At 42.0% G+C, this 23403-nt stretch overlaps 1 protein-coding gene across 3 annotated transcripts in view; it reads left to right on the top strand.

Annotated features, from left to right (window-relative positions):
• Positions 1-23403, top strand: part of MACROD1 (mono-ADP ribosylhydrolase 1) — a 1131067-nt gene that overhangs the window by 370473 nt on the left and 737191 nt on the right. The window lies entirely within an intron of this gene.

The following is a 23403-nucleotide window of genomic DNA, read 5'->3' on the forward strand; positions in this document are numbered from 1 at the left end:
TATATGTGGTTTAGAAAAAAAATTATTAAGTGGGTCGATCTGACCAACATTCTGTTGCATTGCTTCAAGATGAAAGTGTGAATCTAGCCTTAGAGTTCCTACTTTGGTGAAACAATGAACAGAACTGTTTTAGGAGTGCCTGTAATGAAGAGACACAGAGTTGCAGAGTTGTTTGGGGAACCAAACTGTTCTTCCTACCTGGTTTAACTTTAGAAATCCAGTCCAGAGCATCAACCTTACTACACTAGCAATTACCCTTTTCCCTAAGGAAGTATCAGAAGAAAGCTCAACAGCAAGAGCATGTACATTCTGCTACTTGAAGTTCATTTAGGAAAATTTTTTTTTACTTATTTCAGGTACTTATATAGCACCGTCAATTTACCCGGGGTCAGTAGGGGGCCCCATGAGATGCCCCTGGTACTTTTTTCATAGGCTTTTTTGAGTTTGGACAAGGACACAGGGGCCTCATGATCCCCTATTGCCCGGGGGCCCCATGAGTTGTCAGTCCGCCCCTGATCAGTCCCTAACCCTCAAGGAGTGTACAATCTAAGGTCCCTAACTTACATTCATACATACATGTACTAGGACCAATTTAGACAGGATCCAATTAACCTCCCAGCATGTCTTTGGAGTGTGGGAGAAAACTGGAATACCCAGAGGAAACCCTCGCAGGCACAGGATGAACATGCAATCTCCAGGCAGGTGGTGCTGTGGTTGGGATTTGAACCACCGACCCTAGTACTGCCAGGCGGAAATGCTAACCATTTAGCCACTGTACTTTAAAGTTTAATTCCACAAATTCAGCAACTTTTTAAAAAGTACAGGCACACCATGTATTAAGTCCTAATAGCTGCCTGCCACATATTGGCCTTATCTCTATGTTTTATATCCAACAGTTTTATGGCACTGCTAGAGGATACACTGCACACTCAAATCTGTGAGAGAGGAGAGAAGCACAGAGAGCAGCTATGCCTATCCCTCCCCTATGCTTCCCATTCACGGAAGCCTTTGTATTTTTCAAATGAGTTCATACAATACAATGGCTTCCGTGATTGGGCAGAAGGAGGGGAGGGTCGTCGGGCATAGTAGCTGCATCAGCTCTACACTTGAAGGGGCTGAGACCAGATGAGTCCAGCATTGGAGCTTCAGAAGCTATGCTGCTGGAGCACAGCAAACCTGTCAGATATAAATAATACAGATGAGCCCTGGAGGTGGCAGGCACCTTGTTGGACTTAACACATTTACTTTTTACAAAGTTGCAGAATTCTTGGAATTCAGCTTTAAAATCACTTTAAGTTAAATGCCACTTATATTTTAGAGCCAGAACTCTAAAACCATAAGGAACAAGATAATATGAGACATTTTAATGAATAGAAAATGCTGTTCAGAAAACACTGCAACTGTGCTGAAGTCAAGAAGTACGCTCAATTTACCTTTATTTTAATAGTATGTGATCTACTGCACCCCTGCTATTCATCCACACATGTTCCTTTGTACTATTCATCTTCTTTGTCAACCTATAGGACACATAGCTAAAGCGTACAGTGGGTGGGCTGCAAATACTTTTTCTGAATTCTCACATGGGTGAGCAACTGGTAGTCAGAGAAGACAACACTATCAGCAAGTGAAAAGACTGCAATCTAAAACTAAGTTTTTAACTTTGAACAGCATGTACTTTCAGGATTTGTGTCCCAGGGACTTTTTATTAAAGGTGTTTCTATAGCAATTCTTGTTAACTGTGGCATTTGGTAAAATGGTGTCTACTAGGGTTACACCAATATCAATACCGGTATCAGCATAGGTGCCAATACCAAGTACTTATGCAAATGCTCCTGATACCGAAATTGATACCTTTGCAGTGTGATTTGAGACCATACAAAACGAATGGGCTCAAATTGCACTGCAAAAAATTTAATGCAATCTGATTAGGAATGCTGTGTGATTCCTGTCCGAATCACATGTGGTTCTCGCACAGCTCCTGTGTGAACCCAAGTTTCTCATAGTGACTTTGAGCCTGAGATCACACAGGAGCAGTGCAGGAAACCTCCCTGCATGAAGGGTTCCATCAGTTCATCCCATTGTGGACATCAGAAGCTGCAGCTTGGGCTCCTACTGCCTCTCTCAAGGTTCTCTCCCCCCCAGCCTCCAACGGCTCTCTCCCACCCAGCATTCCTGTTCAAGTCCCATGCAATTATTTGCAGTTTGATTTGAGCCCATTCATTTTGTATGGGCTCAAATTGCACTGCAAAGGTATCGGTACTCAGGAGTAGCGAATACTTGGCCATAAGTATCAGTACAAAAACACTATTGGTGCATCCTTAGTGCCTACTTTTAGTAGCTGCACACAGTTCTGCACAAGTGCTTGTGCTGTAAAATAATGAAGCTTTGTGAACTGGGGGTGTAGGGCCAAGACAAGGGGTGGGCAGGAGGAGCAGCTGTTCTGGGCACAAGGAAGCAAGGGGGCAAATAATAGATGCAAGGTGGTAATTCTGAATCCTTGCCCTGAGCGCTGGATGACCTTGTCCCGGTACTGACTGGGTGGCACTACCCAATTAGGATTAGTCTTGGTTTAGGGCTAGAGTTAGCGATATTAGGGCTGTGTTCACAAAGTGGCAACGTTTTTTACAAATAAATATCTGAAAAGTTTGGCGTGCATTTGTATTCAGCCTCCTTTACTCTGATACCCCTAACTAAAATCTAGTGGAACCAATTTTCTTCAGAAGTCATCTAATTAGTAAACAGAGTCCACCTGTGTGTAATTTAATCTCAGTATAAATACAGCTGTTCTGTGAAAAAAATGGAAAGAGCATGGCACAACTGTAAACCTACCAAGTTTAGGTGGACAGCCAGCGTCTTGGTAGGTTTGCAGTTGTGCGATACTCTTTCCATTTTCGAATGATGGATTGAACAGTGCTCCGTGACATGCTCAAAGCTTGGGATATTTTTTAAACCTAACACTGCTTTAAATGCCTCCACAATTTTATCCCTGACCTGTCTGGTGTGTTCCTTGGCCTTCATGATGCTGTTTGTTCACTAATGTTCTCTAACAAACCTCTGAAGGCTTCACAAAACAGCTGTATTTATACTGAGATTACACACAGGTGGACTCTATTTACTAATTAGGTGACTTCTGAAGGCAGTTGGTTCAATTAGATTTTAGTTAGGGGTATCAGAGTAAAGAAGGCTGAATACAAATGCACGCCACACTTTTCAGATATCTATTTGTAAAAAAGTTTGAAAACCATTTATCATTTTCTTTCCACTTCACAATTATGTGCCACTTTGTGTTGGTCTATCACATAAAATCCCAATAAAATACATTTACGTTTTTGGTTGTAACATGAGAAAATGTGGAAAATTTCAAGGGGTATGAATAATTTTTCAAGGCACTGCAGCATTGTAATATCAGTAAGGATACAAGAGCTAAAGGGACTAAACCTCGAACTTGTAAGCAGGGATCCCATAATATATTAAACCTAGATGGAGTACCATGGTGCTTCAAGATATGCCTTTCTTTAAGCAGGGTTAACCTGTGTTCGCCACGTGAACGTAGGAGGTAACAGTGCAAGGATTTCAACATGACACATTTATGTGCCCAAAACAATACCCGAGAGATGGTGGTCCGGGCTAGGGGGGTATATAATTCTTCATCTAGAAATCCTAATATACAGGTTAATGGATCACTATGTGGAGTCACTTGAAATGCTTGAATAATTGTGGTAATTATTCTATTCGAGCAGCGCACTAATTTGGGGAATTTCCAGAACATATGTAAATGAACAGCAGGAGATCCCCCACATCTAGGACAGGTTGGGCTCTCTCTGCGGTGACATTTATGTAATTGATGGGGTGTTCTATATGCTTGGTGAATAACAAAAAGTTGGACAAGCGTTGGGTTGGAAAGATGGGTACCAAGAGTACTTGATCTACAATAGATTGCCAAATCTCTCCATTAATATAGGCGATAGCTGTAGTCCAGCCTCTTCTACCAGGAAGCTTCAGGTTACTTTGGAAGCAATTCAAAAGTCACCTGTAAAGAGAGGATATAAGGCCCATCTTATCAGTAGCATTAAGCAGTTGATCTAGAAGTGGAGTACTAATCTGTCTAAGAGTCACCATCCTGGCATGAACAGGCATAGCGTAGCTTAAGGTATTAAAGAATCTGCAGGATGGAATACCAAATTTATCTTGTATAGCTTTTTAAGGATTTCAAATGGCCATTATCATACAGTTGATAAAAAAGTATACCTTAAGGCTCCATGTAGACGGGGCGTTTGAAAAACACTTCTGAACGATAGAAACTGACTGCTGGAAAACGTAGGTTAAAAAACGTCTGTTTATCCGCGTTTGCATACCGTGTTTATGCGCTTTTGCGTTTAGAAGCCTTTTTTAAAGATAACCTCAGGAGACCTTCCAAAATGCCCAGAATGCATTGAAAAACAGTAAAAAATTAACTATTTCAGACATTTTGAGAGAAATAGAGAGAGCAGAAGCAGAGAGAGCAGTATGTGTTGAGATGACCTGTCTTTTCTGGTTGTATTCACTATGGATCCCATCATGAGCATAATGCGGCACATTCTACTATTTTTTCCTTCACGCAAAACCTGGAACTGACTGCTCTGGTGTACCGGGTCCATTTGAATACATGGAAAAACGTTTGCATGCATTTCTGATGATGAAAAAAGGTTCTGGACAGCATCTGGATATGGAACAGTTAAAAAACAATTATAAACAAACGCTTATAAACGTGGTTAGCCACGTTTACGCGTTTACAAGCATTTGGCATTTGAAACGCTGATAAAATCTACTCCTTGGTGCGTTCAAAAAAACAACTGTAAACTCAACTGCCTGTAAACGACTGTAAACAACGATGTGTACATGGGCACATAGGAAAACACTAGGGAGAGTTCAGGGGCTGTTAAAAAATATGCAGAAAAGCTCCTGAAAGTCAGTTTATCAGCTGCAGTGTATATGAACCCTTAGAGTATCAACCAGCAAAACCTTGTAGTTTGCCTCCAACCGCCCCTTCAAGCTGTATAATTTTCGCAAAACCCAAATCTGTGAAAGTGGGGATTCTATATTGATTCATGTCTGTGCAAACCCAGCTTAGTGACACTAAAGCTTCTTTTTTTTTTCTTAAAAAAACAAACACATCTATACTTGCCTGCTTTGTGCAGTGATTTTGCACAGAGCAGCCCCGATACTCTTTTTTTTGGGTCCCAGCTGGCACTCCTCCCCCTCAAGCAGTGTGCCCAGGGAAAGCCACTTGGCCTGGGGGCACCACTGCATGCTCCTCCCCGAGCACCTGCTCTATGTTTCTATAATAATAATAGAGCTGCGGCTTGGCCCCACTCCCCCTCTCTCCTCATTGGCTCCCTAGCTGTGATTGACAATGTGGAGGAAGAGTCCCCAGACAGCAGAGGCTGTTGTGATTATCGCTGGATCGGAGGGGGCTCAGGTAAGGATTGGGGGGGAGGCACTGCATAGAAGGTTTTTTTACCTTCATGCAGAGAATGCATGAAGATAAAAAAAACATGGAGCCTTTAGAAGCACTTTAATCTGGTTCTAAAGTTACATAAATGGTCTACACAGAATATTTTACTCTGCATGGATGATAATTTTATGTCAAAAGGGAAGAGAATCTAGCTGACTTTTGCTATTTTATGTTACATAAAAATCACACGTGGTATCCTTAAGTAGCGCTACCGCTGAAGGAGCCACTTGTATGTTTTCCACGGACTCCCCTTGCTTCGCCTCACAGCAAGGCACAGTGTATTTCTTCAGCTAATTAAACTCACCCACACTTCCGCTTGTTGTCTTCAATGACCAGTCTAGGGGATGTTTTGTTGTGGAGTTTATTGTATAACTGGGGATAGGGATGGGGAATTGTAGTAGGATACTCCAAAATCAGAACTATTCACACTGAGGACATCTTGCTGATCTCTTAGTTGGACACGTATGAAGTTTTGACTGACGGTAGATAGCAGACTTCTCTTGTAACATATAGCAGCAAGTAGTTTAGAAGTGAGCAAAGACCCTTTTTGCAGTAGTAGTAGTTACAAGGCTGAGCTCCCCAGGTATAAGCCAGTTACAACAGACTGCAACAGCCCAAAGGTAACGTAGCTGAGCAAAGTACTTTGCAGTAGCAACACTCAGAAAAGCTCTTCAGAACTCTAGCCAGTGTTCCCTTTTTCCAGACCCATGCTGACTATCAAACACCAGGGGAGCTAACAAGAACACAGTGTCCCCATATTCCTCAATGTCAGTACTCACAAGGCCCAAGGACAGAATGGTTGCCTCCTTTCTATCTTCCAAGTGAAAACCCTGTAGTGATACCAGACAGAGCTTTGCCAGACAACAACCCTAAGCCAGCTTACTGTAGAACCAGGGCCACTCTTTCTACTTCAGGCCCTCAGGTCAACCCACCTGAGGCCACATGGCTGCAAGTGCCAGCGAGGCAGTCTGCCTCCAGCCTGGCTTGGTGCAATCCACTCCCAGGAAAGACCATGAACTAGTGTGCTCTCAGAATATAAATACCACTCCCGGCATGCAATGGGACTGCCTTCCCTTGCAATTGACCAGAGCTGTATCCATATTCATGCTGTTCATTTGCCTAGTCCCTACTCATGTTCTAGAAGGCTCTCATAGCTTCCTAAAGGCAGGCAGAACTCAGACAAACTCCAACAGCACCAGAGCAGCATGAGCAGACTTAACTAATCAATCATAGCACTCTGTTAGGCAGAATACCACCTTGAATTTACCTGACATCCTCTCTGGTAAGCAGAGAAACACAGCTATGCTTGACCTAACTATACACATCCTAGTACCTAACTAGGAGGGTGCTACATCTATAATATTTTGAGGTTAATGTCTGTGGCTACACCAGTTACATACATTTTGCTCTGGCAACAACATCTTGGAAATAAAAAAACTGCCATTGTGCTTTGAAGGATAAAAGGTTGGAACCAATGTACAAGTCAACAGTCCTAGCTCCATCTGCTGCTTGCCTGTTCTAGGTGAAAATGCGGACGTTGGACAGGCAGGCAACTAGCATTTTCAATTGGATTTCAACAATGGTAGTCTGTCCATATCTGCATTAACAAATAAGATTCTTTCTGATATGCTGTGTTTGGAACAAGACCAGCTTCTGCGTCATTGACTTGGATAAACATGGCTTTGATGTTTTCTATTAAAAGCCACTAATTCACCTACATGAGCAACAAGATAATGGGCTGCCTAGCTGTGAACATTTTTAAATGACCCTGGTTGCCTTGCTGTGAACAGACCTTGGCACTCAGCACATGCAACACAGCAGGGAAATATTGCTATATTGAGCCATGCGTAGAGTGCAAGTTACTTTGCTATACCCTGAAGGAAGCCAGACCCATTGGGGTTTATTTACTAAAGCTGGAGAATGCAAAATCAGACTCACTTCTGCATAGAAACCAATCAGCTTTCAGGCTTTATTGGCAAAGCTTAATTGAACAGGCTACGGTTTGAAGCTGATTTCCTACCATGTACAGCTGCACCAGATTCTGAGTCCACCAGTTTTAGTAAATCTACTCCAGTGTCCTATGTTCTTTTTTCAGAATCTGTTGAAACGTATCCATGTGTATTGCTTTGTGCACTCCTTACAGGATGTAGTACTGTGGTCTTACTGACAGTAGTACACATCAAATCTATCCAAATGCATGTGAAAAGGATCTCCGTTGTAACCCTACTCTGCTTGGTTGTTTTCAGAATCTGGTTTCTCTGTCTAGTTGATTTTAAAATGCTCCTGCGATCAGTAAACTGCAGAAGCCTAGATGTCCCTGCATGCAGGGCTGCTCCATACAGCCAAACTGGTAGCCCCCCCCCCCAAAAAAAACACAGTTTACTATGCTTCCTTTATGAATGAACACAGTGAGGTGATTGGTACTGATCTTCATTGTGTTCATTCAGGAAAGGAAGGTGCTGGTAAATGTGACATATTTGCCAGACCCTTTCCCCACTCTCCATCCTGAAGGCGCCTATTGTGTGTTTGCACCTGCTGGTGGGAAGGAGAGGAGGGAAGCCCACAGCACTGCGAGGGTGGGGACACACAGGGTGACCTGGTAGGAAACATGGTGCACAGGTAGGGTGATGGGTGCAGTAGGTAGGGGGGGGAGCAAATACTGGAACCGATCACTTACATGGCACTCACTGCAGTAGCTAAAAGCAATTGTGAGGGAGAAAAGAAGCCAGCTTTCAGCTGCTGCAGAGAGAGCCAAACAAGGGATCGGTTCCTGTGATTTTCCCACCACCGTACCAATCACCCTACCTGCCCTCATCATATTCACCCAGCTGCCTGGGCCCTCCTGCTGGCCTGGGCCCTGTAGAGAAGGACTGGTAGTACCCCCCCCCCCTTATCCACAGCCCTGCTTGCATATACACTAATCTCGCTAAGCACCCAAGAGCCTATATTATGCAAATTGCTGACTATGAGTACTTGAAGCCTACAAAAGTAAGTTCTGGGAGGTAGGAGAAGGCTGGCCCATGAGTTAACGTTACTAAACCCACAACAGTACAATCAGTCTCAATATGCAGTTATGCATGCTTGTTATACTCACTGTGGAACTATAGGGGTTAATCATCTGCATTGTGTAAAAAGGATGTTTGATCCTGTCTTCTCTGAACCACCCCTTCTTTCACATTCCCCATTTCATCTCCTGATAGAATACAACCTTGGGGACACTCTGCACATGCTCAGTTTCTTGAGTACTGGAAGAGAGTTTTTTTCTTTTTCCTGGGAGAGTGCATGTGATCAGCACAGGGCCAATCAGCACTGTCCAGACAGAGGATCAAGGGTTATGCAATCTCCCAGGGCAGTGAGAGGAGAATGAAAACTCCTCCTACAAGCATTGACCAGTGCTCAGTTGGACATTGATAGAAGTCACAAGGCCGCTCTAACTGCTGATGAGAAAAGGTATTTTGCAGTATATATTCACTAAAATAATTTCATTTCCATGTTCCATGTACTGTGGGAGACCAGGTATAGTGAATGCAGGATCCTAGGTTTAGTAACACTTTAGCATCTAAAGTCCTTTTTACATAAAATAATCCTCTACAGACTTCCATATCTATATGAAATATTATCTGTCCAGACATAGTTATGCCTTGTCTGGGTGAAAGCTTGCAGTGCAAAATAGGCAAGGAACCTGCAAAGAAAAAGTGAGTTGATGGATGCCAGATGAAAGTTGGACACTTTTAAGGAAAATGAAGTAAGTTGAATTAACATGGCATTTTACATTCAGTTCAGCTCCTGACCTCAATGTTTTCACCCAAGATTCACACATTTTTCACATAAGATTCAATTAGAAAAATGTATGATTCTTGGATGAAAATTGTCTGAATCTTGGGTGAAAACATTGATAAACAGACCCCTAAATGGAAATGTTGCTGTATCTCCTACTTTAAAAGACTTTTGGCAATTAAGCATGGGGAGACATTAGATCAGTGTTTCTCAACCTAGGGTTCCTCTAGGTCAGTGGTTCTCAACCTTCCTAATGCCGTGACCCTTTAATACAGTTCCTCATGTTGTGGTGACCCCCAACCATAAAATTATTTACCCAGTAATTTTAATTCATGAGTGTCGTTTTACCTCCAATACTGCTGCTTTCAACACAGTAGCTGCTTTTAACAGAGTAGCTGCTTTCAACACAGCAGCTGCTTTCTACACAGTAGCTGCTCTTTACACATCGGAAATATGTGTTTTCTGATGGTCTTAGGGGACCCCTGTGAAAGGGTCGTTCGACCCCCAAAGGGGTCGCGACCCACAGGTTGAGAACCACTGCTCTAGGGGTTGGTAGAGGTTCCTTGAGCAATGAGCATTTGCTGTCTTTCAGATAAGTTTCCAGTGGCACCATTGATCTTTATCGTTATCTGTAAGAAGGTAATTCTTTCCAATGACCACAAATGTAAAGAGCATTCCTCCCACTGACCATCACACTAATGTATCATGAGTTGTAGTCATTTTTAGCAGGTGTTCCCTTTGACCAGAAAGTTAATTCAAAGGTTCCACTGTATTGAAATGATTGAGAAAGTCTGCATTAGATGTAGAGTTTGGAATGATACTTTCATATGGAAGAAGCAGAAGTGTACGGGTGGGTGCAGCATGATGTGGCGACAGTGAACACAGACAGTCCAGTTGCTAATAACAGACCTTGTATTGTAGTCACGGCCCAAAGATTCAAACAGCCCAGCGAGAGGACACCGGACTGGGAATACTCACAGTTATGAGCAGTAATGTAGAGCAGAGCAGGTCCTAATGTGCCAACAGCATCTGTCTCCGAGGGTGGAATGCGGCCTTGCAGGCCTCTGCCTGATAACATCATGGATTCCTGGATTCCTGATTCCTAGAAAGGACAGCATGTCCCTATCCTGTCCCTTCTCTTCTGGAACCTTTCCCTACTGCTATTCATTTTCCCTGACAGATGGATAACCTGCCCCTACACTGTCCACTCGTACAATGTGCACCAAGCCCTGGAGCCAGGGTCTTAAATAGACTCTTCCTGACCCAATATGGCCACCAGAGTCATATGGGGTGGCAGCATCCATCCAGATTGCTTCCCCAATGATCCAGAAACCATAGAAGAACAGGTTCCTCCTGACTTCCTCTCCTTCTGCAATGTTGCTGCAGTTGAGTGCCACCTGCAGCAGAGAAAAGAGATTGCACCTGCTAACAAGCGTAGTCAGCTATGAGTGCTGCTGCAATAAACGGTTGCATAAAAATGTTATGCATGCATCTATTAATGGTTGTAATCATGTTTGGCACATGACATGGTAGATGTCCTAGAGCAGTGGTCTCCAAACTGCGACCCTTTGCTTACTTTTATCTGGCCCTTAGGGCATTATTCCCCCTACTGTAAGCAGCAGTGGTGCATAGTTCCTGCCATTGACACCATCAAAGGGGCGCTATTGTTCCCACTGACATCACCAATGGAGCACTATTCCTCCCACTGACACCAATGACAGGGCACTATTCCTTCCCCTAATACCAATATCTGACAGATGGATAACCTGTCCCTACGCTGTGCACTCACAAAATGTGCACCAATCCCCGGAGCCAGGATCTTAAATAAACTCTTCCTAACCCAAGATGGCCACTGGAGTCATATGGGGTGGCAGCATCCAACCAGATTTCTTCCCCGATGATCCAGAAACCAAATAAGAAGAGGTTCCTCCCCTTCTGCAATGCCGCTGCAGTTGATTGCCACCTGCAGTGGAGAAAAGAGATTGCACCTACTAACAAGCGTAGTCAACTATGAATGCTGCTGTAATAAATGGTTGCATATAAATGTTATGCATGCATCTATTAATGGTTGTAATGTTTGGCACATGACATGGTAGATGTCCTAGAGCAGTTGTCTCCAAACTGCGGCCCTTTGCTTACTTTTATTTGGCCCTTGGGCCATTATTCCCCCTACTGTAAGCAACAGTGGTGCATAGTTCCTGCCATTGACACCATCAATGGGGCACTATTGTTCCCACTGACATCAACAATGGGGCACTATTCCTCCCACTGACACCAATGGTGGGGCACTATTCCTCCCCTTAATACCAATACCTGACAGATGGATAACGTGTCCCTACACTGTCCACTTGCAAAATATGCACCATGCCCCGGAGCCAGGGTCTTAAATAGACTCTTCCTGACCCAAGATTGCCACCAGAGTCATATGGGGTGGCAGCATCCAACCAGATTGCTTCCCCGATAATCCAGAAACCAAATAAGAACACGTTCCTCCCCTTCTGCAATGCCGCTGCAGTTGATTGCCACCTGCAGTGGAAAAAAGAGATCGCACCTACTAACAAGCGTAGTCAACTATGAGTGCTGCTGTAATAAATGGTTGCATATAAATGTTATTCATGCATCTATTAATGGTTGTTATCATGTTTGGCACATGACATGGTAGATGTCCTAGAGCAGTGGTCTCCAAACTGCGGCCCTTTGCTTACTTTTATCCAGCCCTTGGGGCATTATTCCCCCTACTGTAAGCAGCAGTGGTGCATAGTTCCTGCCATTGACACCATCAATGGGGCACTATTGTTTCCACTGACATCAACAACGGGGCACTGTTCCTCCCACTGACACCAATGGTGGGGCACTATTCCTTCCACTGACACCAATGATGGGGCACTATTCCTCCCCCTAATACCAAAGATGTAGCAATGCTTACTCCCACTGACACCAAGACATTTTCAACTCCTGCTGGCCACAGTCCGGTCCCTCTAAAGTTTAAAGGACAAGAACACTGGCCCTTCTTTTAGAAAGTATGGAGACCCCTGTCCTAGAGTACCAAAATGGTCAAAAACAACCCTGTACGATACTGATTTATTCCCTCGGTCTATTATTTGGATATAGTGTGTTTAAAAATGGAATAATAAGCTAAATATTTAAATTAAGGTACATCTTATTACGTATAAAACAAATTAGCAGGCACCACTATGATCTGTATGCATTTTTCAAAAATTAATTTAAAAAGTGAGTAGAAGAAGTGCATAAGTCCTAATCATTCAAAAATGAAAACCGCCGCACCCACGTTATTAGGACAATCCTATTAAAATGAGTTCTTTTTGGAGGTATGCAAATATCTTAAAATGTCCAACTAAAACCTAATGCACTGAGAATTCTTTTGACTCTTAATTTATACCAACTAACCTTCCCTCCGTCAGGCCTTACAAATGCTTATCCAATAAATCCTCAGGAGCCTTATTGATTCAAGATGAAAATTAAGCAATTTTCTCCACAGATAGATGGCAACACGATTATGCATAGCAGAGTGGAGCTGCTAGGATGCCTGAGCCTGGTTATTAATTACCTTTGGTCAGTTTCTTTCTTTCCAGCCTGCTTTTTATAATTGAGGAGAAAGATCACGATGACAAGCCTTTAGCAGATTTTCCTGAATGTAGGCATCCTGCCTAGTGCAGGAATCTGCAACTTCACAATGCCTACGTAGCAGAAACGGGATCACAGCTATCCATCATATCAATACATTGAAGTGTCATCCTGGTGCTGAGGACAAACAGTGAGAGGGGGATGTATCCACAGAGCAATGATTTAAAAAGCTAATTTTAAAATACAGTAATGTTGCATCAGGATGTGAAATACGGCACAGACGCCAAAGTGAAATCAAATGCAAACACAATTAAAATTATAAATAAATAGAATTGATTATGTTTATTTCACTGCTTTAAAGAACAAATACACTGTGAATCTTTCCAACTTTGATATAGTGTGACCCATTTTTATTTTCTTCTGTTTGGATGCTGGCTTGTCTTACCATATTAAACCAATTTAATATAATAGGAGATGTGACTGTTCCATGGGGACTGTGTTCTTTTCTAAAAAGCTTCTTTAACCACTTCACGCCCGGACACTTTCACCCCCTTCCTGTCCAGGCCAATTTTCAGCTTTCAGCACTATCACACTTTGAATGACAATTGCGTGGTCATGCAACACTGTACCCGTATGGATTTTTTTGCATTTTTTTTTGAGACAGATAAAACTTTATTTTGGTGGTATTTATTCACCACTGGGAATTTTATTTTTTTGCTATATAAATTAAAAAGTCCAAACATTTTGAAAAAAAAAGTTTTTCTTACACAATTTTGCAAAGAAATAATCTTTCTTCATAAATCTTGGCCAACATGTATTCAGCTATCTTTTTAGTAAAAACAAATAACCCAAATTAGTTTCTAACCAAAAATTATAATAAAAAAAAAATGTTTTACATTTTTATTTTATTTTATTTTTTTTATACCATCAACCTAGCAGTACAGTGTCACCATAGCGACACTGTACTACTTGTGGGGGGTGATGAAGATTTTTTTTTCTTTTTTTACACTGGTTGCTTTTACACCCATAAAGGCTGTAAAAGCAATAATTTCTCCTTCTCTCTGGCTGCATTCTTTCAGCCATTGAGAAATACTGTGAGAGCTGTGATTGGTCGCAGCTTGTCACATGGTACAAGGCTGTTTTGAATAGCCTTGTACCATGTGACCTCTGTGATCATTCACATATTTCACAAGTAGTAAGCAATGATGTCAGAAAGTGACATCTTGTTTACTACTATTCATGTGATCACTGATTGGCCAATCACTGATCACATGAATCAGGACCTCACGCACAGGTCCCGTACAGCGATCGGTGTTCTGCTGTGTCCTCCGGACACAATGGGCACTGGATCGTGGTGCTGCGCGCTCCCAGGGAGTGTGCACAGTCAGTGAATGGGGGGGGGTCTTTTATAAAAGGCGACCCGCTTCGGCACTGCTCCCATCTGGACATTTATGTACATGGGCTGGACGGGAAGTGGTTACTGCTGTATATAGCTCCCTGATCTACACACTGGCTGACATATAAGACACTCACAATGCAAGGTATTGTTTTGTACATAGCAGACAAACCCAGACCACATTTATGAATGTGAACAAAGGTTTGGTGAGCTTAGGCATAGACAAAAGAAATAACCCATTTGTATATTCCCCGACACAAAACATTAAACAGTTAATAAAAGTTTAAAATTCCTTACCATGTAGGAGAAAAGTCTAATTGAAATTTCATGACCTCACCTCTGTAATTCAAAAGATAACAGCCTGCTGTTAACAGCAGGGATTACATAATATTCTCTCCTCTCTCTCTCGCTCTCTCTGCAAAAAAGGAAACTACAGTTCCCATCAACCACAGGGAATTGTAATGAATGTGGGCGGGTACACTAGACCTGTATATGTTGAATGTGTCTGAGAGTCTCGGTTTGCCCACCACAGCAAGTGGAGGTGAATTACATCCCTGCTTCCTGGTGGAAGAACTACAGAAGGGATGTGCCAAGACTAATGTCTGGGGGAATAGGAGGTATAGCAGCCACTAGTCTTACAAACTGGAAACCAAAGAGAATTATCGGTTTGAGTTGAAAATGAATAGGCTATTTCAGAGCAACTACTGAGTGAACCAGAAGATGGATGACATATTCAGTGAAGGTAGGAAATCGGCAACAAGGACATTTGACAAGTTTTTGCCTGGAGTTTTGCTTTAAAGTGACACTAAACTTTGGTTTAAAAAAATATATTTAGATATGTATTCCTAACTCAGAAAGTACCTTGTATTGCTCTTATCCTCCTCCAAGTCTTTGGATTCCCTTTTTTTTTGCTCCTGTGATCAGATTTCCTGTTAGGGTGTCCAAACTGGGGCCTACGGGATGCATGCTACTCAAGATGACTAAGAATGCAGCCCTAAACAATTGTAAACTTACTTAAAAGTGTTGATTTTTTTTTTTAAACAATGCATTTACACTTAGCCAGGGGCATCCCTAGGCAGGTGCGGGGGGTGCGCGCTGCACCGGGTGGCACCTTTTGCACGGGACCGGCTCCACCAGGGGCGCGGACTACTGACTGAGGGCCCAGGGTCACTACAGGGCCCCATGAGAGGCTCAGTCCATCCCTGTATGTGCCGCTGCTGAAATTAGTAAGCATTGAGGGGACTGACAGTGAGGCAGGCACTTCGGATACCTCTCCTCCTTGGAGTTTCAGCAGAGGGGCGGGTCCACATCCCTGCCACGGGTGCTGAAGTCGAAGAGCTGGAGGGGTAGGCAGAGGTCAGTGTGTAATCCCTGGACCCTGATGACAGCACTGCAGCTTCTTGTAGTAGGTAGGGGGGAGAGAGAGAGGGGAGAGATGGGGGGGGAGGGCAGAGAGAGAGGCGGGGAGAAAGAGGGCAGAGAGAGAGAGAGAAGGGGGGGAGAAACAACTTTTAGATTGTAAGCTCCAAGGATCAGGCCCCCCTAACCCTCTTGTATTGAACTGTATTGTTACTGTATTGTCTCCCGTTATATTGTAAAGCGCTGAGCAAACTGTTGGCGCTATATAAATCCTGTATAATAATAATAAAGAGGGCAGAGAGAGGGGAGAGGGGAGAAAGAGGGCAGAGAGAGAGAGAAGGGGTGTCACCAAGTGTTCCGACACCGGGTGACACCAACTCTAGGGACGCCCCTGCCCTTAGCAAACACATGCGGCTGAAGAAAAATTAGACAGTGTTTTTATTGTATTTTTGCAAGTTTTAACTTCCCAATGAAAAATCTCCCACTCTTCGCAATCACGCCTTATTCATGTCATCGGTTTTCGGCAGCATCTATATTTGCAAGAAAACTGTGCAAGAATGAAGCACATGAGGGGCAAAAATTAGAACCAAAATATCTGATGAGAATCTTGAGAAATCATTGAGTATTGCTATTACATCCACCGAACCGGATATCAATGTGTTCGTTTAACAAAAACAGTGTCATATGTCGCACTAGTTTTATACTGTCTTCTTTTACTTTTCTAATAAAAAATATTTTTTAAAAACAAAGTTTTATTGCTCAGAAAGGGTACATTATTTGTATCAGTGATCATTAACGTGTGATTTACGCAACTTTTTTTTAATCAGCTATTGTTATTTTTAGTGTGTTTTATGTGTGGCTCAAGAAAATTCCTCTTCTTCCAATGTGGCCCAGGAAGGTGGCTATGGTTGTTCTCCATTGTTCCACCATATGTAGGTGCATAGCCACCCTCCCTTACTCTTGTTTGTATAGATTATTTTTATAGACTGAGGATATTGTTTAGTGTCACTTTAACTAAATAATTAAAGCAGTATTAAACCCAAAAGCAAACATTTATTATATTGCAGCTTACCAATACTTAGATGTGATGGCTGCATTCAGTTTCTATTTTAGGCTTTCTTTCTTCCATTTTCATCTGGTGATCCAGCCAGCACGTCTGCTGTTTTTCAAAAGCACAAGCTCTCCAGCAGAATGTATCAGCTTACATAGATGTGACAAACCATTTGCCACTGACAGGAGTGCTTAAAATGTTCAGCTTGTATATACTCAAGTAAAACCTTTATCCCAAAAGGATAATAATGGTTTGCTGCAACTGATTATAAAGTGTGAGCTGGAGTTTGACTTCAATTTATTAGTGTGCCACTGACAGGAGTGCTTAAAATGTTCAGCTTGTATTTGCTCAAGTAAAAGCTTTATCCCAAAAGGAAAATAATGGTTTGCTGTGACTGATTATAAAGTGCAAGCTGGAGTTTGGCTTCAATATATTAGTGTGTTTAAATCTGCTAGTACATCTAACACCTTCCCCCCCCCCCCCCATTGACAGAAAATTCTGCTGCCTGCTGTGTCTTCTGTGCTCATTCATCCAGAGCTTTGCCTCAATAATACAGGAGGTGTATTACTGGTCAGATCACCAGGTGAAAACAGAGGGGAGATATCCAAAGAAAAGAAAACTAATGCAGCCACCACATCTAATGATTAGTAAGCTGCGATATAATACATTTCTGGTTTTGGGTTTAATACCGCTTTAAATTTATGTACTGGTCCTGCAGCTGTCTACTTACACCCCGGACTAGTAACTGCATAATGTGTGCTTTTTGTGTGTTTTGAGTTTTGTTGTTTTATTCCAGCGACACTGGCAATACATGTAGCAATACCATATTTGATATAACTTGCAGTTTATCAGTTTTTTTACCTGGAGAGAAAACAACTCCATGCTTGTATTAGATGAAATGAAATAAAAAAGTGGTATGACAGGTTATGTTTCCCCTTAGTCGAAGGAGCGCAGTGTACTCTGGGCCCCTGGAGCGTATTCTAGTTAGCACAGGTGCCCACCTACCTCTATATTTTCACTAGGAGAAAACAATTTAGTTTCCATTTATTTAACCACTAGAGCTCCAGAAAGTTTTACTCCCTTCATGACCAGGGCATTTTTTGCTATTCAGCACTGTGATACTTTAACTGGTAGTTTTGCAACACTGTACCGAAATTAAATTTATATGATTTTTTTCACACATATAGAATTTTTTTTGGTGGTATTTGATCACCACTGGGCTTTTTATTTTTTATTATATAAAGGAAAAAAAGACCAAATATTTTGGAAGAAAACAATATTTTCTACTTTCTGTTATAAAACATATCCAATAAAAAAAAAATCAAATTTCAAACGTCATAAATTTAGGCCAAACTGTGTTCTGTTACATGTCTTTGGTAAAAAAAATCAATGTGTATATTAAACCTTAACTTCATGAATTTTTTTTCTCCTATGCAGTAGGGCTGTGCCCGCACTGCATGGGTTAACTGCTCTTTTTGTCTAGGCGGGACATACCGAAAGGCTATACTTACTCGATTCTTTGGTTCTCTGGAAAATCGCACCCCCCCATGTTCAGTGGCAGACAGTTCCTCTTGTCCAGAGACAGTCTAAGGGCGTGATGACGTCAGGAACAGTTGATTAACTAGACCACTAGCGTGCAGGGGGAGCAGGCACAGCAGGGACCGGTTTTGAGCTCGAAGGATCGGCAGATTAGGTAAGTATATCTGTGGCGGAACCATTCCGCCTGGGCTTCCTCGTGCGGAGCGATGCATCTCAGCCAATGGTCCCCTTGTCCTGCAAGTCTTCCAGTGCTCTGCCAAGACAGGTATTAGAGCTCAAAACCAATCCTTCCCTGATATCCCAAACCACGAGTCGGCACTTCGTGTAGGGTGAAATGAATGAATCTTTATTGCACACAACTCCACCCCCACCAGACAGTCTGGCACCGGGTTTTCCCCACCCACAACAAAACCCTACAACCCAACAATACAGTATGAACACTATAGAAATGAAAGACTACAAGGTCACATTTCCCTAAACAAACAGTGTAGAATGTCTGTCTACATAACAGCTGCTAAACATACAAATTGTACAGCTTTACAAAGGGGAGAAAACTGAAACAGAAAGGGCAAAATGTTATCACAAAGGGATGGTTCGTCACAATATCTCTGCTCTGAAATCCTCTAGACAAAAACGGGTAGTTAGCCCATCCCGTGCAGGCACAGCTTTACTGGGACTGTGATAAAGTGGCGGGCAATCTGGTGCTAGCTGACACTGGCTGGCAGGCACACTAACTGACTAACTGACATCAGTAGTGACACTAATACAGTGATCAGTGCTAATACTGTAAACTGTCACTGTACTAATGGCACCTGCTGGGAAAGGGTGAACATCTAGGGGCAATCAAGGGGTTAATTGTGTGCCTTACAATGTGTAATGTGTGTAATATGTGCTGCTTTAATCTACTATGTAGCACTACCCTTTTAGGGGTAGCTAGAGATTTGGGTCCCCCTATAGTCCTGCACAGCCAGGCAACACGCATTTTCTTCAACACTTGCACACTAGAGACAGTAAACAGCCCTCAGGTTTGTTTTTTGTGATTTATTAAGGGGTTGAAACTTAGATAGGAATGAGGGAACTGTAGAACTGAGAACAACTTTCTGAAACTATGTACAAGTAGTCAGAAGGGTTATCTCTTTTTGGAGAGCTATCCAGCCTCTCCTGGTGTACCACCCCAGACCCCAGATGAAATCTAATCTACACCCAGCTGCCTGAGGGAATCCCTGGCCAAGAGGTCCCAGAAGCTGCCACCTTAAATGAAAGCAGTCCCAGATGGGGGATAGTCAGGTTTCCCACCCAAATGCCCTCTCCCCTTTTCTGACCCACGGGGTGTAAGATTACACACTCAGTCTCTTCTTCAAGCTTGTGGGTTGGTGGCTGCCTTCAGGCCTTATGCTGGGCTGGCTCCTTGCCTTGTTCCCAGGCTGTCTTCTCTTAGGGGATGGTGAAGCTGAGAGATCCTCCCTTCCAGCTCCTCCGCCTGTATGTAGGCCCTTCTCCTGGACCCCCTCCCAGGCTCCACAAACCATCCTTCTCCCTCCATCTTCCACACAAACTCTCCTGCTGCTGAGCTCGCTCGGTCACTCTTAAGGGTTGTGCTGACCCCATGCCAAGCCTCCTGTGGGGATTGGTCAGGATCCCTTGAGAGTGCAGTCCAGCCACTCCTCACCCCAGCCCACTGAATTCTAGAGACTTCTCCAAGTCTTTAGAGCAGGGGGAAGTTCCAGATAGCTGGTCTGGAGAGCCTCTCAGCCCAGAAAAAATTTGACCCCTCTAACTATCTTTCCCTGGCTGCTACTCAGTCTCTATCTAAAATAATAATTATCTTAGCTCCCCCCAACGTTGGCGCGCTCCCTTCTCAAGCATAGGCTGATGCAGCAATGAGGACGCTATGCATATATATATACAGGGAACTCCAATGAGCATTACAGAAATTGACAAATGGACAGTTGAGCTTATAAATAAGGGCATCTTGGTTAAAAGATAATTAAATTGATAGAGGATGAACAAAGGAGGAAATTAAATGAAAAATAAAGAATATAAACAAAATAATAAAAATGACAATAAATAATGAATAACAATGAGAAAAAAATAAGAAAATATAAAACAAAAATAAAAATTATAAATGAAATATATTATAAATAAATTTGTTTTCATATTTACATCAAATACTAATGATACATTTATAACTATAATGAAAATACAATGTATTGGTAACTATAAGGAATAATAAATAATGAGTAATAAATCATAAATAAGACTGTTGTAATTAATTGTTAGAGTAAATTGATACTGTGATATTGTAAAAAAAGACCTCCACTAGAATGTCGCACTGCATGCTGGTCCAGCCTACGTCATCACGCTGACGCCGACATTGCGCTCCAGGGTGCGTTCCATCGGCCGTCTTCCGAGACAAATACACGCTGGCCGGCCTTTACCATCTACACTCTCTCCTAGTGCTAACCACGGCTTACTCAGCGAGGACTGGGACATCATTCTTCTACCTTACTATACTGATGAGCTTTTTATACCTTTTATCATGTGAGTGTCTTTTCATTGTTCCAGAATAAATGTCCATCGTACTGCACTTAGAGGCACTTTTTTCCTACATTTGTGCCTGCTACAGCTTCAAGAGCTTGCCCCAGTGCCATGTGGACTCACAAATATTGAACTTTACTGTAACTTTTACTGTGGTGTCTGGCGTTATAGTCTGGGGAATTTGCTTGCGCTGATTTCTCTGTTTTTTTGTTATTAGATTCTACAAATGGAGGAATGGGGTTGCCCATAGCTACCAGTTGTTTACAGCAAGTTCAGAAATTCTGAGCAAGAGTTGTTGTTTGCTTGTTGTTTGTTGTTAATGTAACTATTAATGACAATTAGGCCTCGTTGCATAGAGGAAATGAGTGTTCCTGCTTGCTATTTTTGTTGCGTGGTTTTCACGCGATTATTTGTATCTTTCAACTCAATGGGCTGCCCTATGCGCAATTGTTGCCAAAAAGAAGCTCGTGCTCCTTTTTGGGCAACAAGCTAAGCGCGATTTTTAAACATGGGTTTTGCAATCACGGCAAAATGGTGTTTGGGCTGCCATTAAGAATAATGGCAGCCAAAATGTGCAAAACCATCTCTGTGATCTGCTTGCAAATCCAAATCGCATAGTGTAAATGGGGCCTTTCTGTGAGTACATATATATTATTGAAAAACATCTTCTGAGGATCAATTATAGTTTTCTTATGTATACAAGCCTCAAGCAGTTTATGAAATGACACATATAAATAATGGTTATATTGATCCACTTATAAGACATGTAACATAAAATAGGAATTTATATTTTGTTTTGTTTTCTGTGTTATTGTGACATTTAAAGTTAATTTTTCAATGTTCCTTGCTCCAGCAAGTTACGTCTGTCTACTTGTGGTTTAATCAGAAAAGATGAGAAGTGATTGTGAAATATACATGAGGGAACACACGAATTTAGTTTTAAAAGGAACATTTTTTTTATAGAGTCCTCTGTAATGGAATCTACAGATTGCTCAAAGCCTAGCATGAAAAAATGTGTACAGATTATTAATGACAAAAATGTTTTTAAGAGGACAAGGCTCTCCGAGGTCTATGGCACCATGGGGTGTGTGGTACTGGTTGTTGTCACAAGCATCTGTAACCATAAAGAGATATTTCCTCATATCTTGTTTGAAATGAAAAGATGAAGCTGTTTCACTATGCTCAGTATGTCTGTTTTAAGCAACGCTTTGTATAGAATACATGTTGTACTGAACCATGCAGACATAGCATGTGCACCACAGATGTTGTTGTCTAGGCCTTAGCTGCATAGATTGCCAGTGTCTGTTTTATCAAGACTGATAAATAGTAACAGTCTGAAAAAGTCATAGTGTGAACCAAGTCACTAAAATCTCATATAAGATTTAGCCTTTTTGCTGCCAGAACCATTTTTGCATTTTTTGCACATTTTTAACAACTCATTTTAGGCCTGAAAATTGCATAAACCCTCAAAACATTTATATTTTCTGAAAGCAGACACCATAGAAAATAAAATAGTTTTTTGTTGCAATTTTCAATGTCACACAATACTACCGCTAAGGTCATGGAAACACAAAATGTCAGTAAAAAAATACACTAGAGTTAAAGTGTTACTAAACCCACAACAGTAAAATCAGCCTGTATATGGAATAAAGCATGCGTGTTATACTCACTGTGGAACCTAAGGGGTTAATCCTCAGAATTATGTAACAAGAATGTTTGATCCTGTCTTCTCTGATCCTCCACTTCTTCCATAGTTTCCAATCCATCTGTTAATAGAACAAAGCCTTGGTAGCAAGCTGCACATGCTCATTTGGTGTGTATTGCTAAATAATTTTTTTTTCTTCTTGGGAAAGTGCATGTGATGAGCACAAGGCCAATCAACACTGTACAGACAGAGGGTCAGGGGTCCTGCAGGTTCTTAGGACAATCAGGGGAGAATGAAAACTCCTCCTATAAGCTTTAACCTGTGCTCTGCTGGACACTGATATAAATCACTGATATAAATCACAACACAGCTTTAATTGCTAATGAGAAAAGGTAAAAATGCTGTTTGATCCTTACTTCTCTGCCCCTCCTCTTGTTCAAATGTACATATCTTATCTTCTGATAAGACAGACTGAACCCATAGCCACATGCACATGCTCAGTTTGGTGTGTATTGCTAGAGATGTTTTTTTTTTTCTTGAGACAATGCATGTGATCAGCACAGAGCCAATCAGCACTGACCAGACAGAGGTCAGGGGTTTTGCATCCTCCTAGAGCAGAAAGAAAACTCCTCATACAAGCTTCAACCAGTGCTCTGTTGAAGTCACAAGACTAACTGCTGATGAGAAAAGGAATTTATCAGTTTATATTTACTAAAATAATTGCACTTCCATGTTCTGTGTACTGTGGGAGACCAGATATAGTGAATGCATGGTTTTGGGTTTAGTAACACTTTAATTGTAGGGCACACAAACGCAATAAATTACCCAATATTTTGTTAAAATATAAAAGATGAGGTTATACTGAGTAAATAGTTTTGCAACATATCAAACCTTAAATTTGCGTGAGCCTGTGAAATGGCAACAAACTTCAGTACCCTATATTTTTCATAGGTGACACTTTAACACTTTAGCTGCCAGGCCCTGCGCTCCACTTTTAAATCCAGGTTGACAATCATTTT

The sequence above is a fragment of the Staurois parvus genome, unplaced genomic scaffold (assembly GCF_062004578.1).
Source record: "Staurois parvus isolate SC_StPar_1 unplaced genomic scaffold, SC_StPar_1.0 ptg000694l, whole genome shotgun sequence".
Lineage (NCBI taxonomy): Eukaryota > Metazoa > Chordata > Amphibia > Anura > Ranidae > Staurois > Staurois parvus.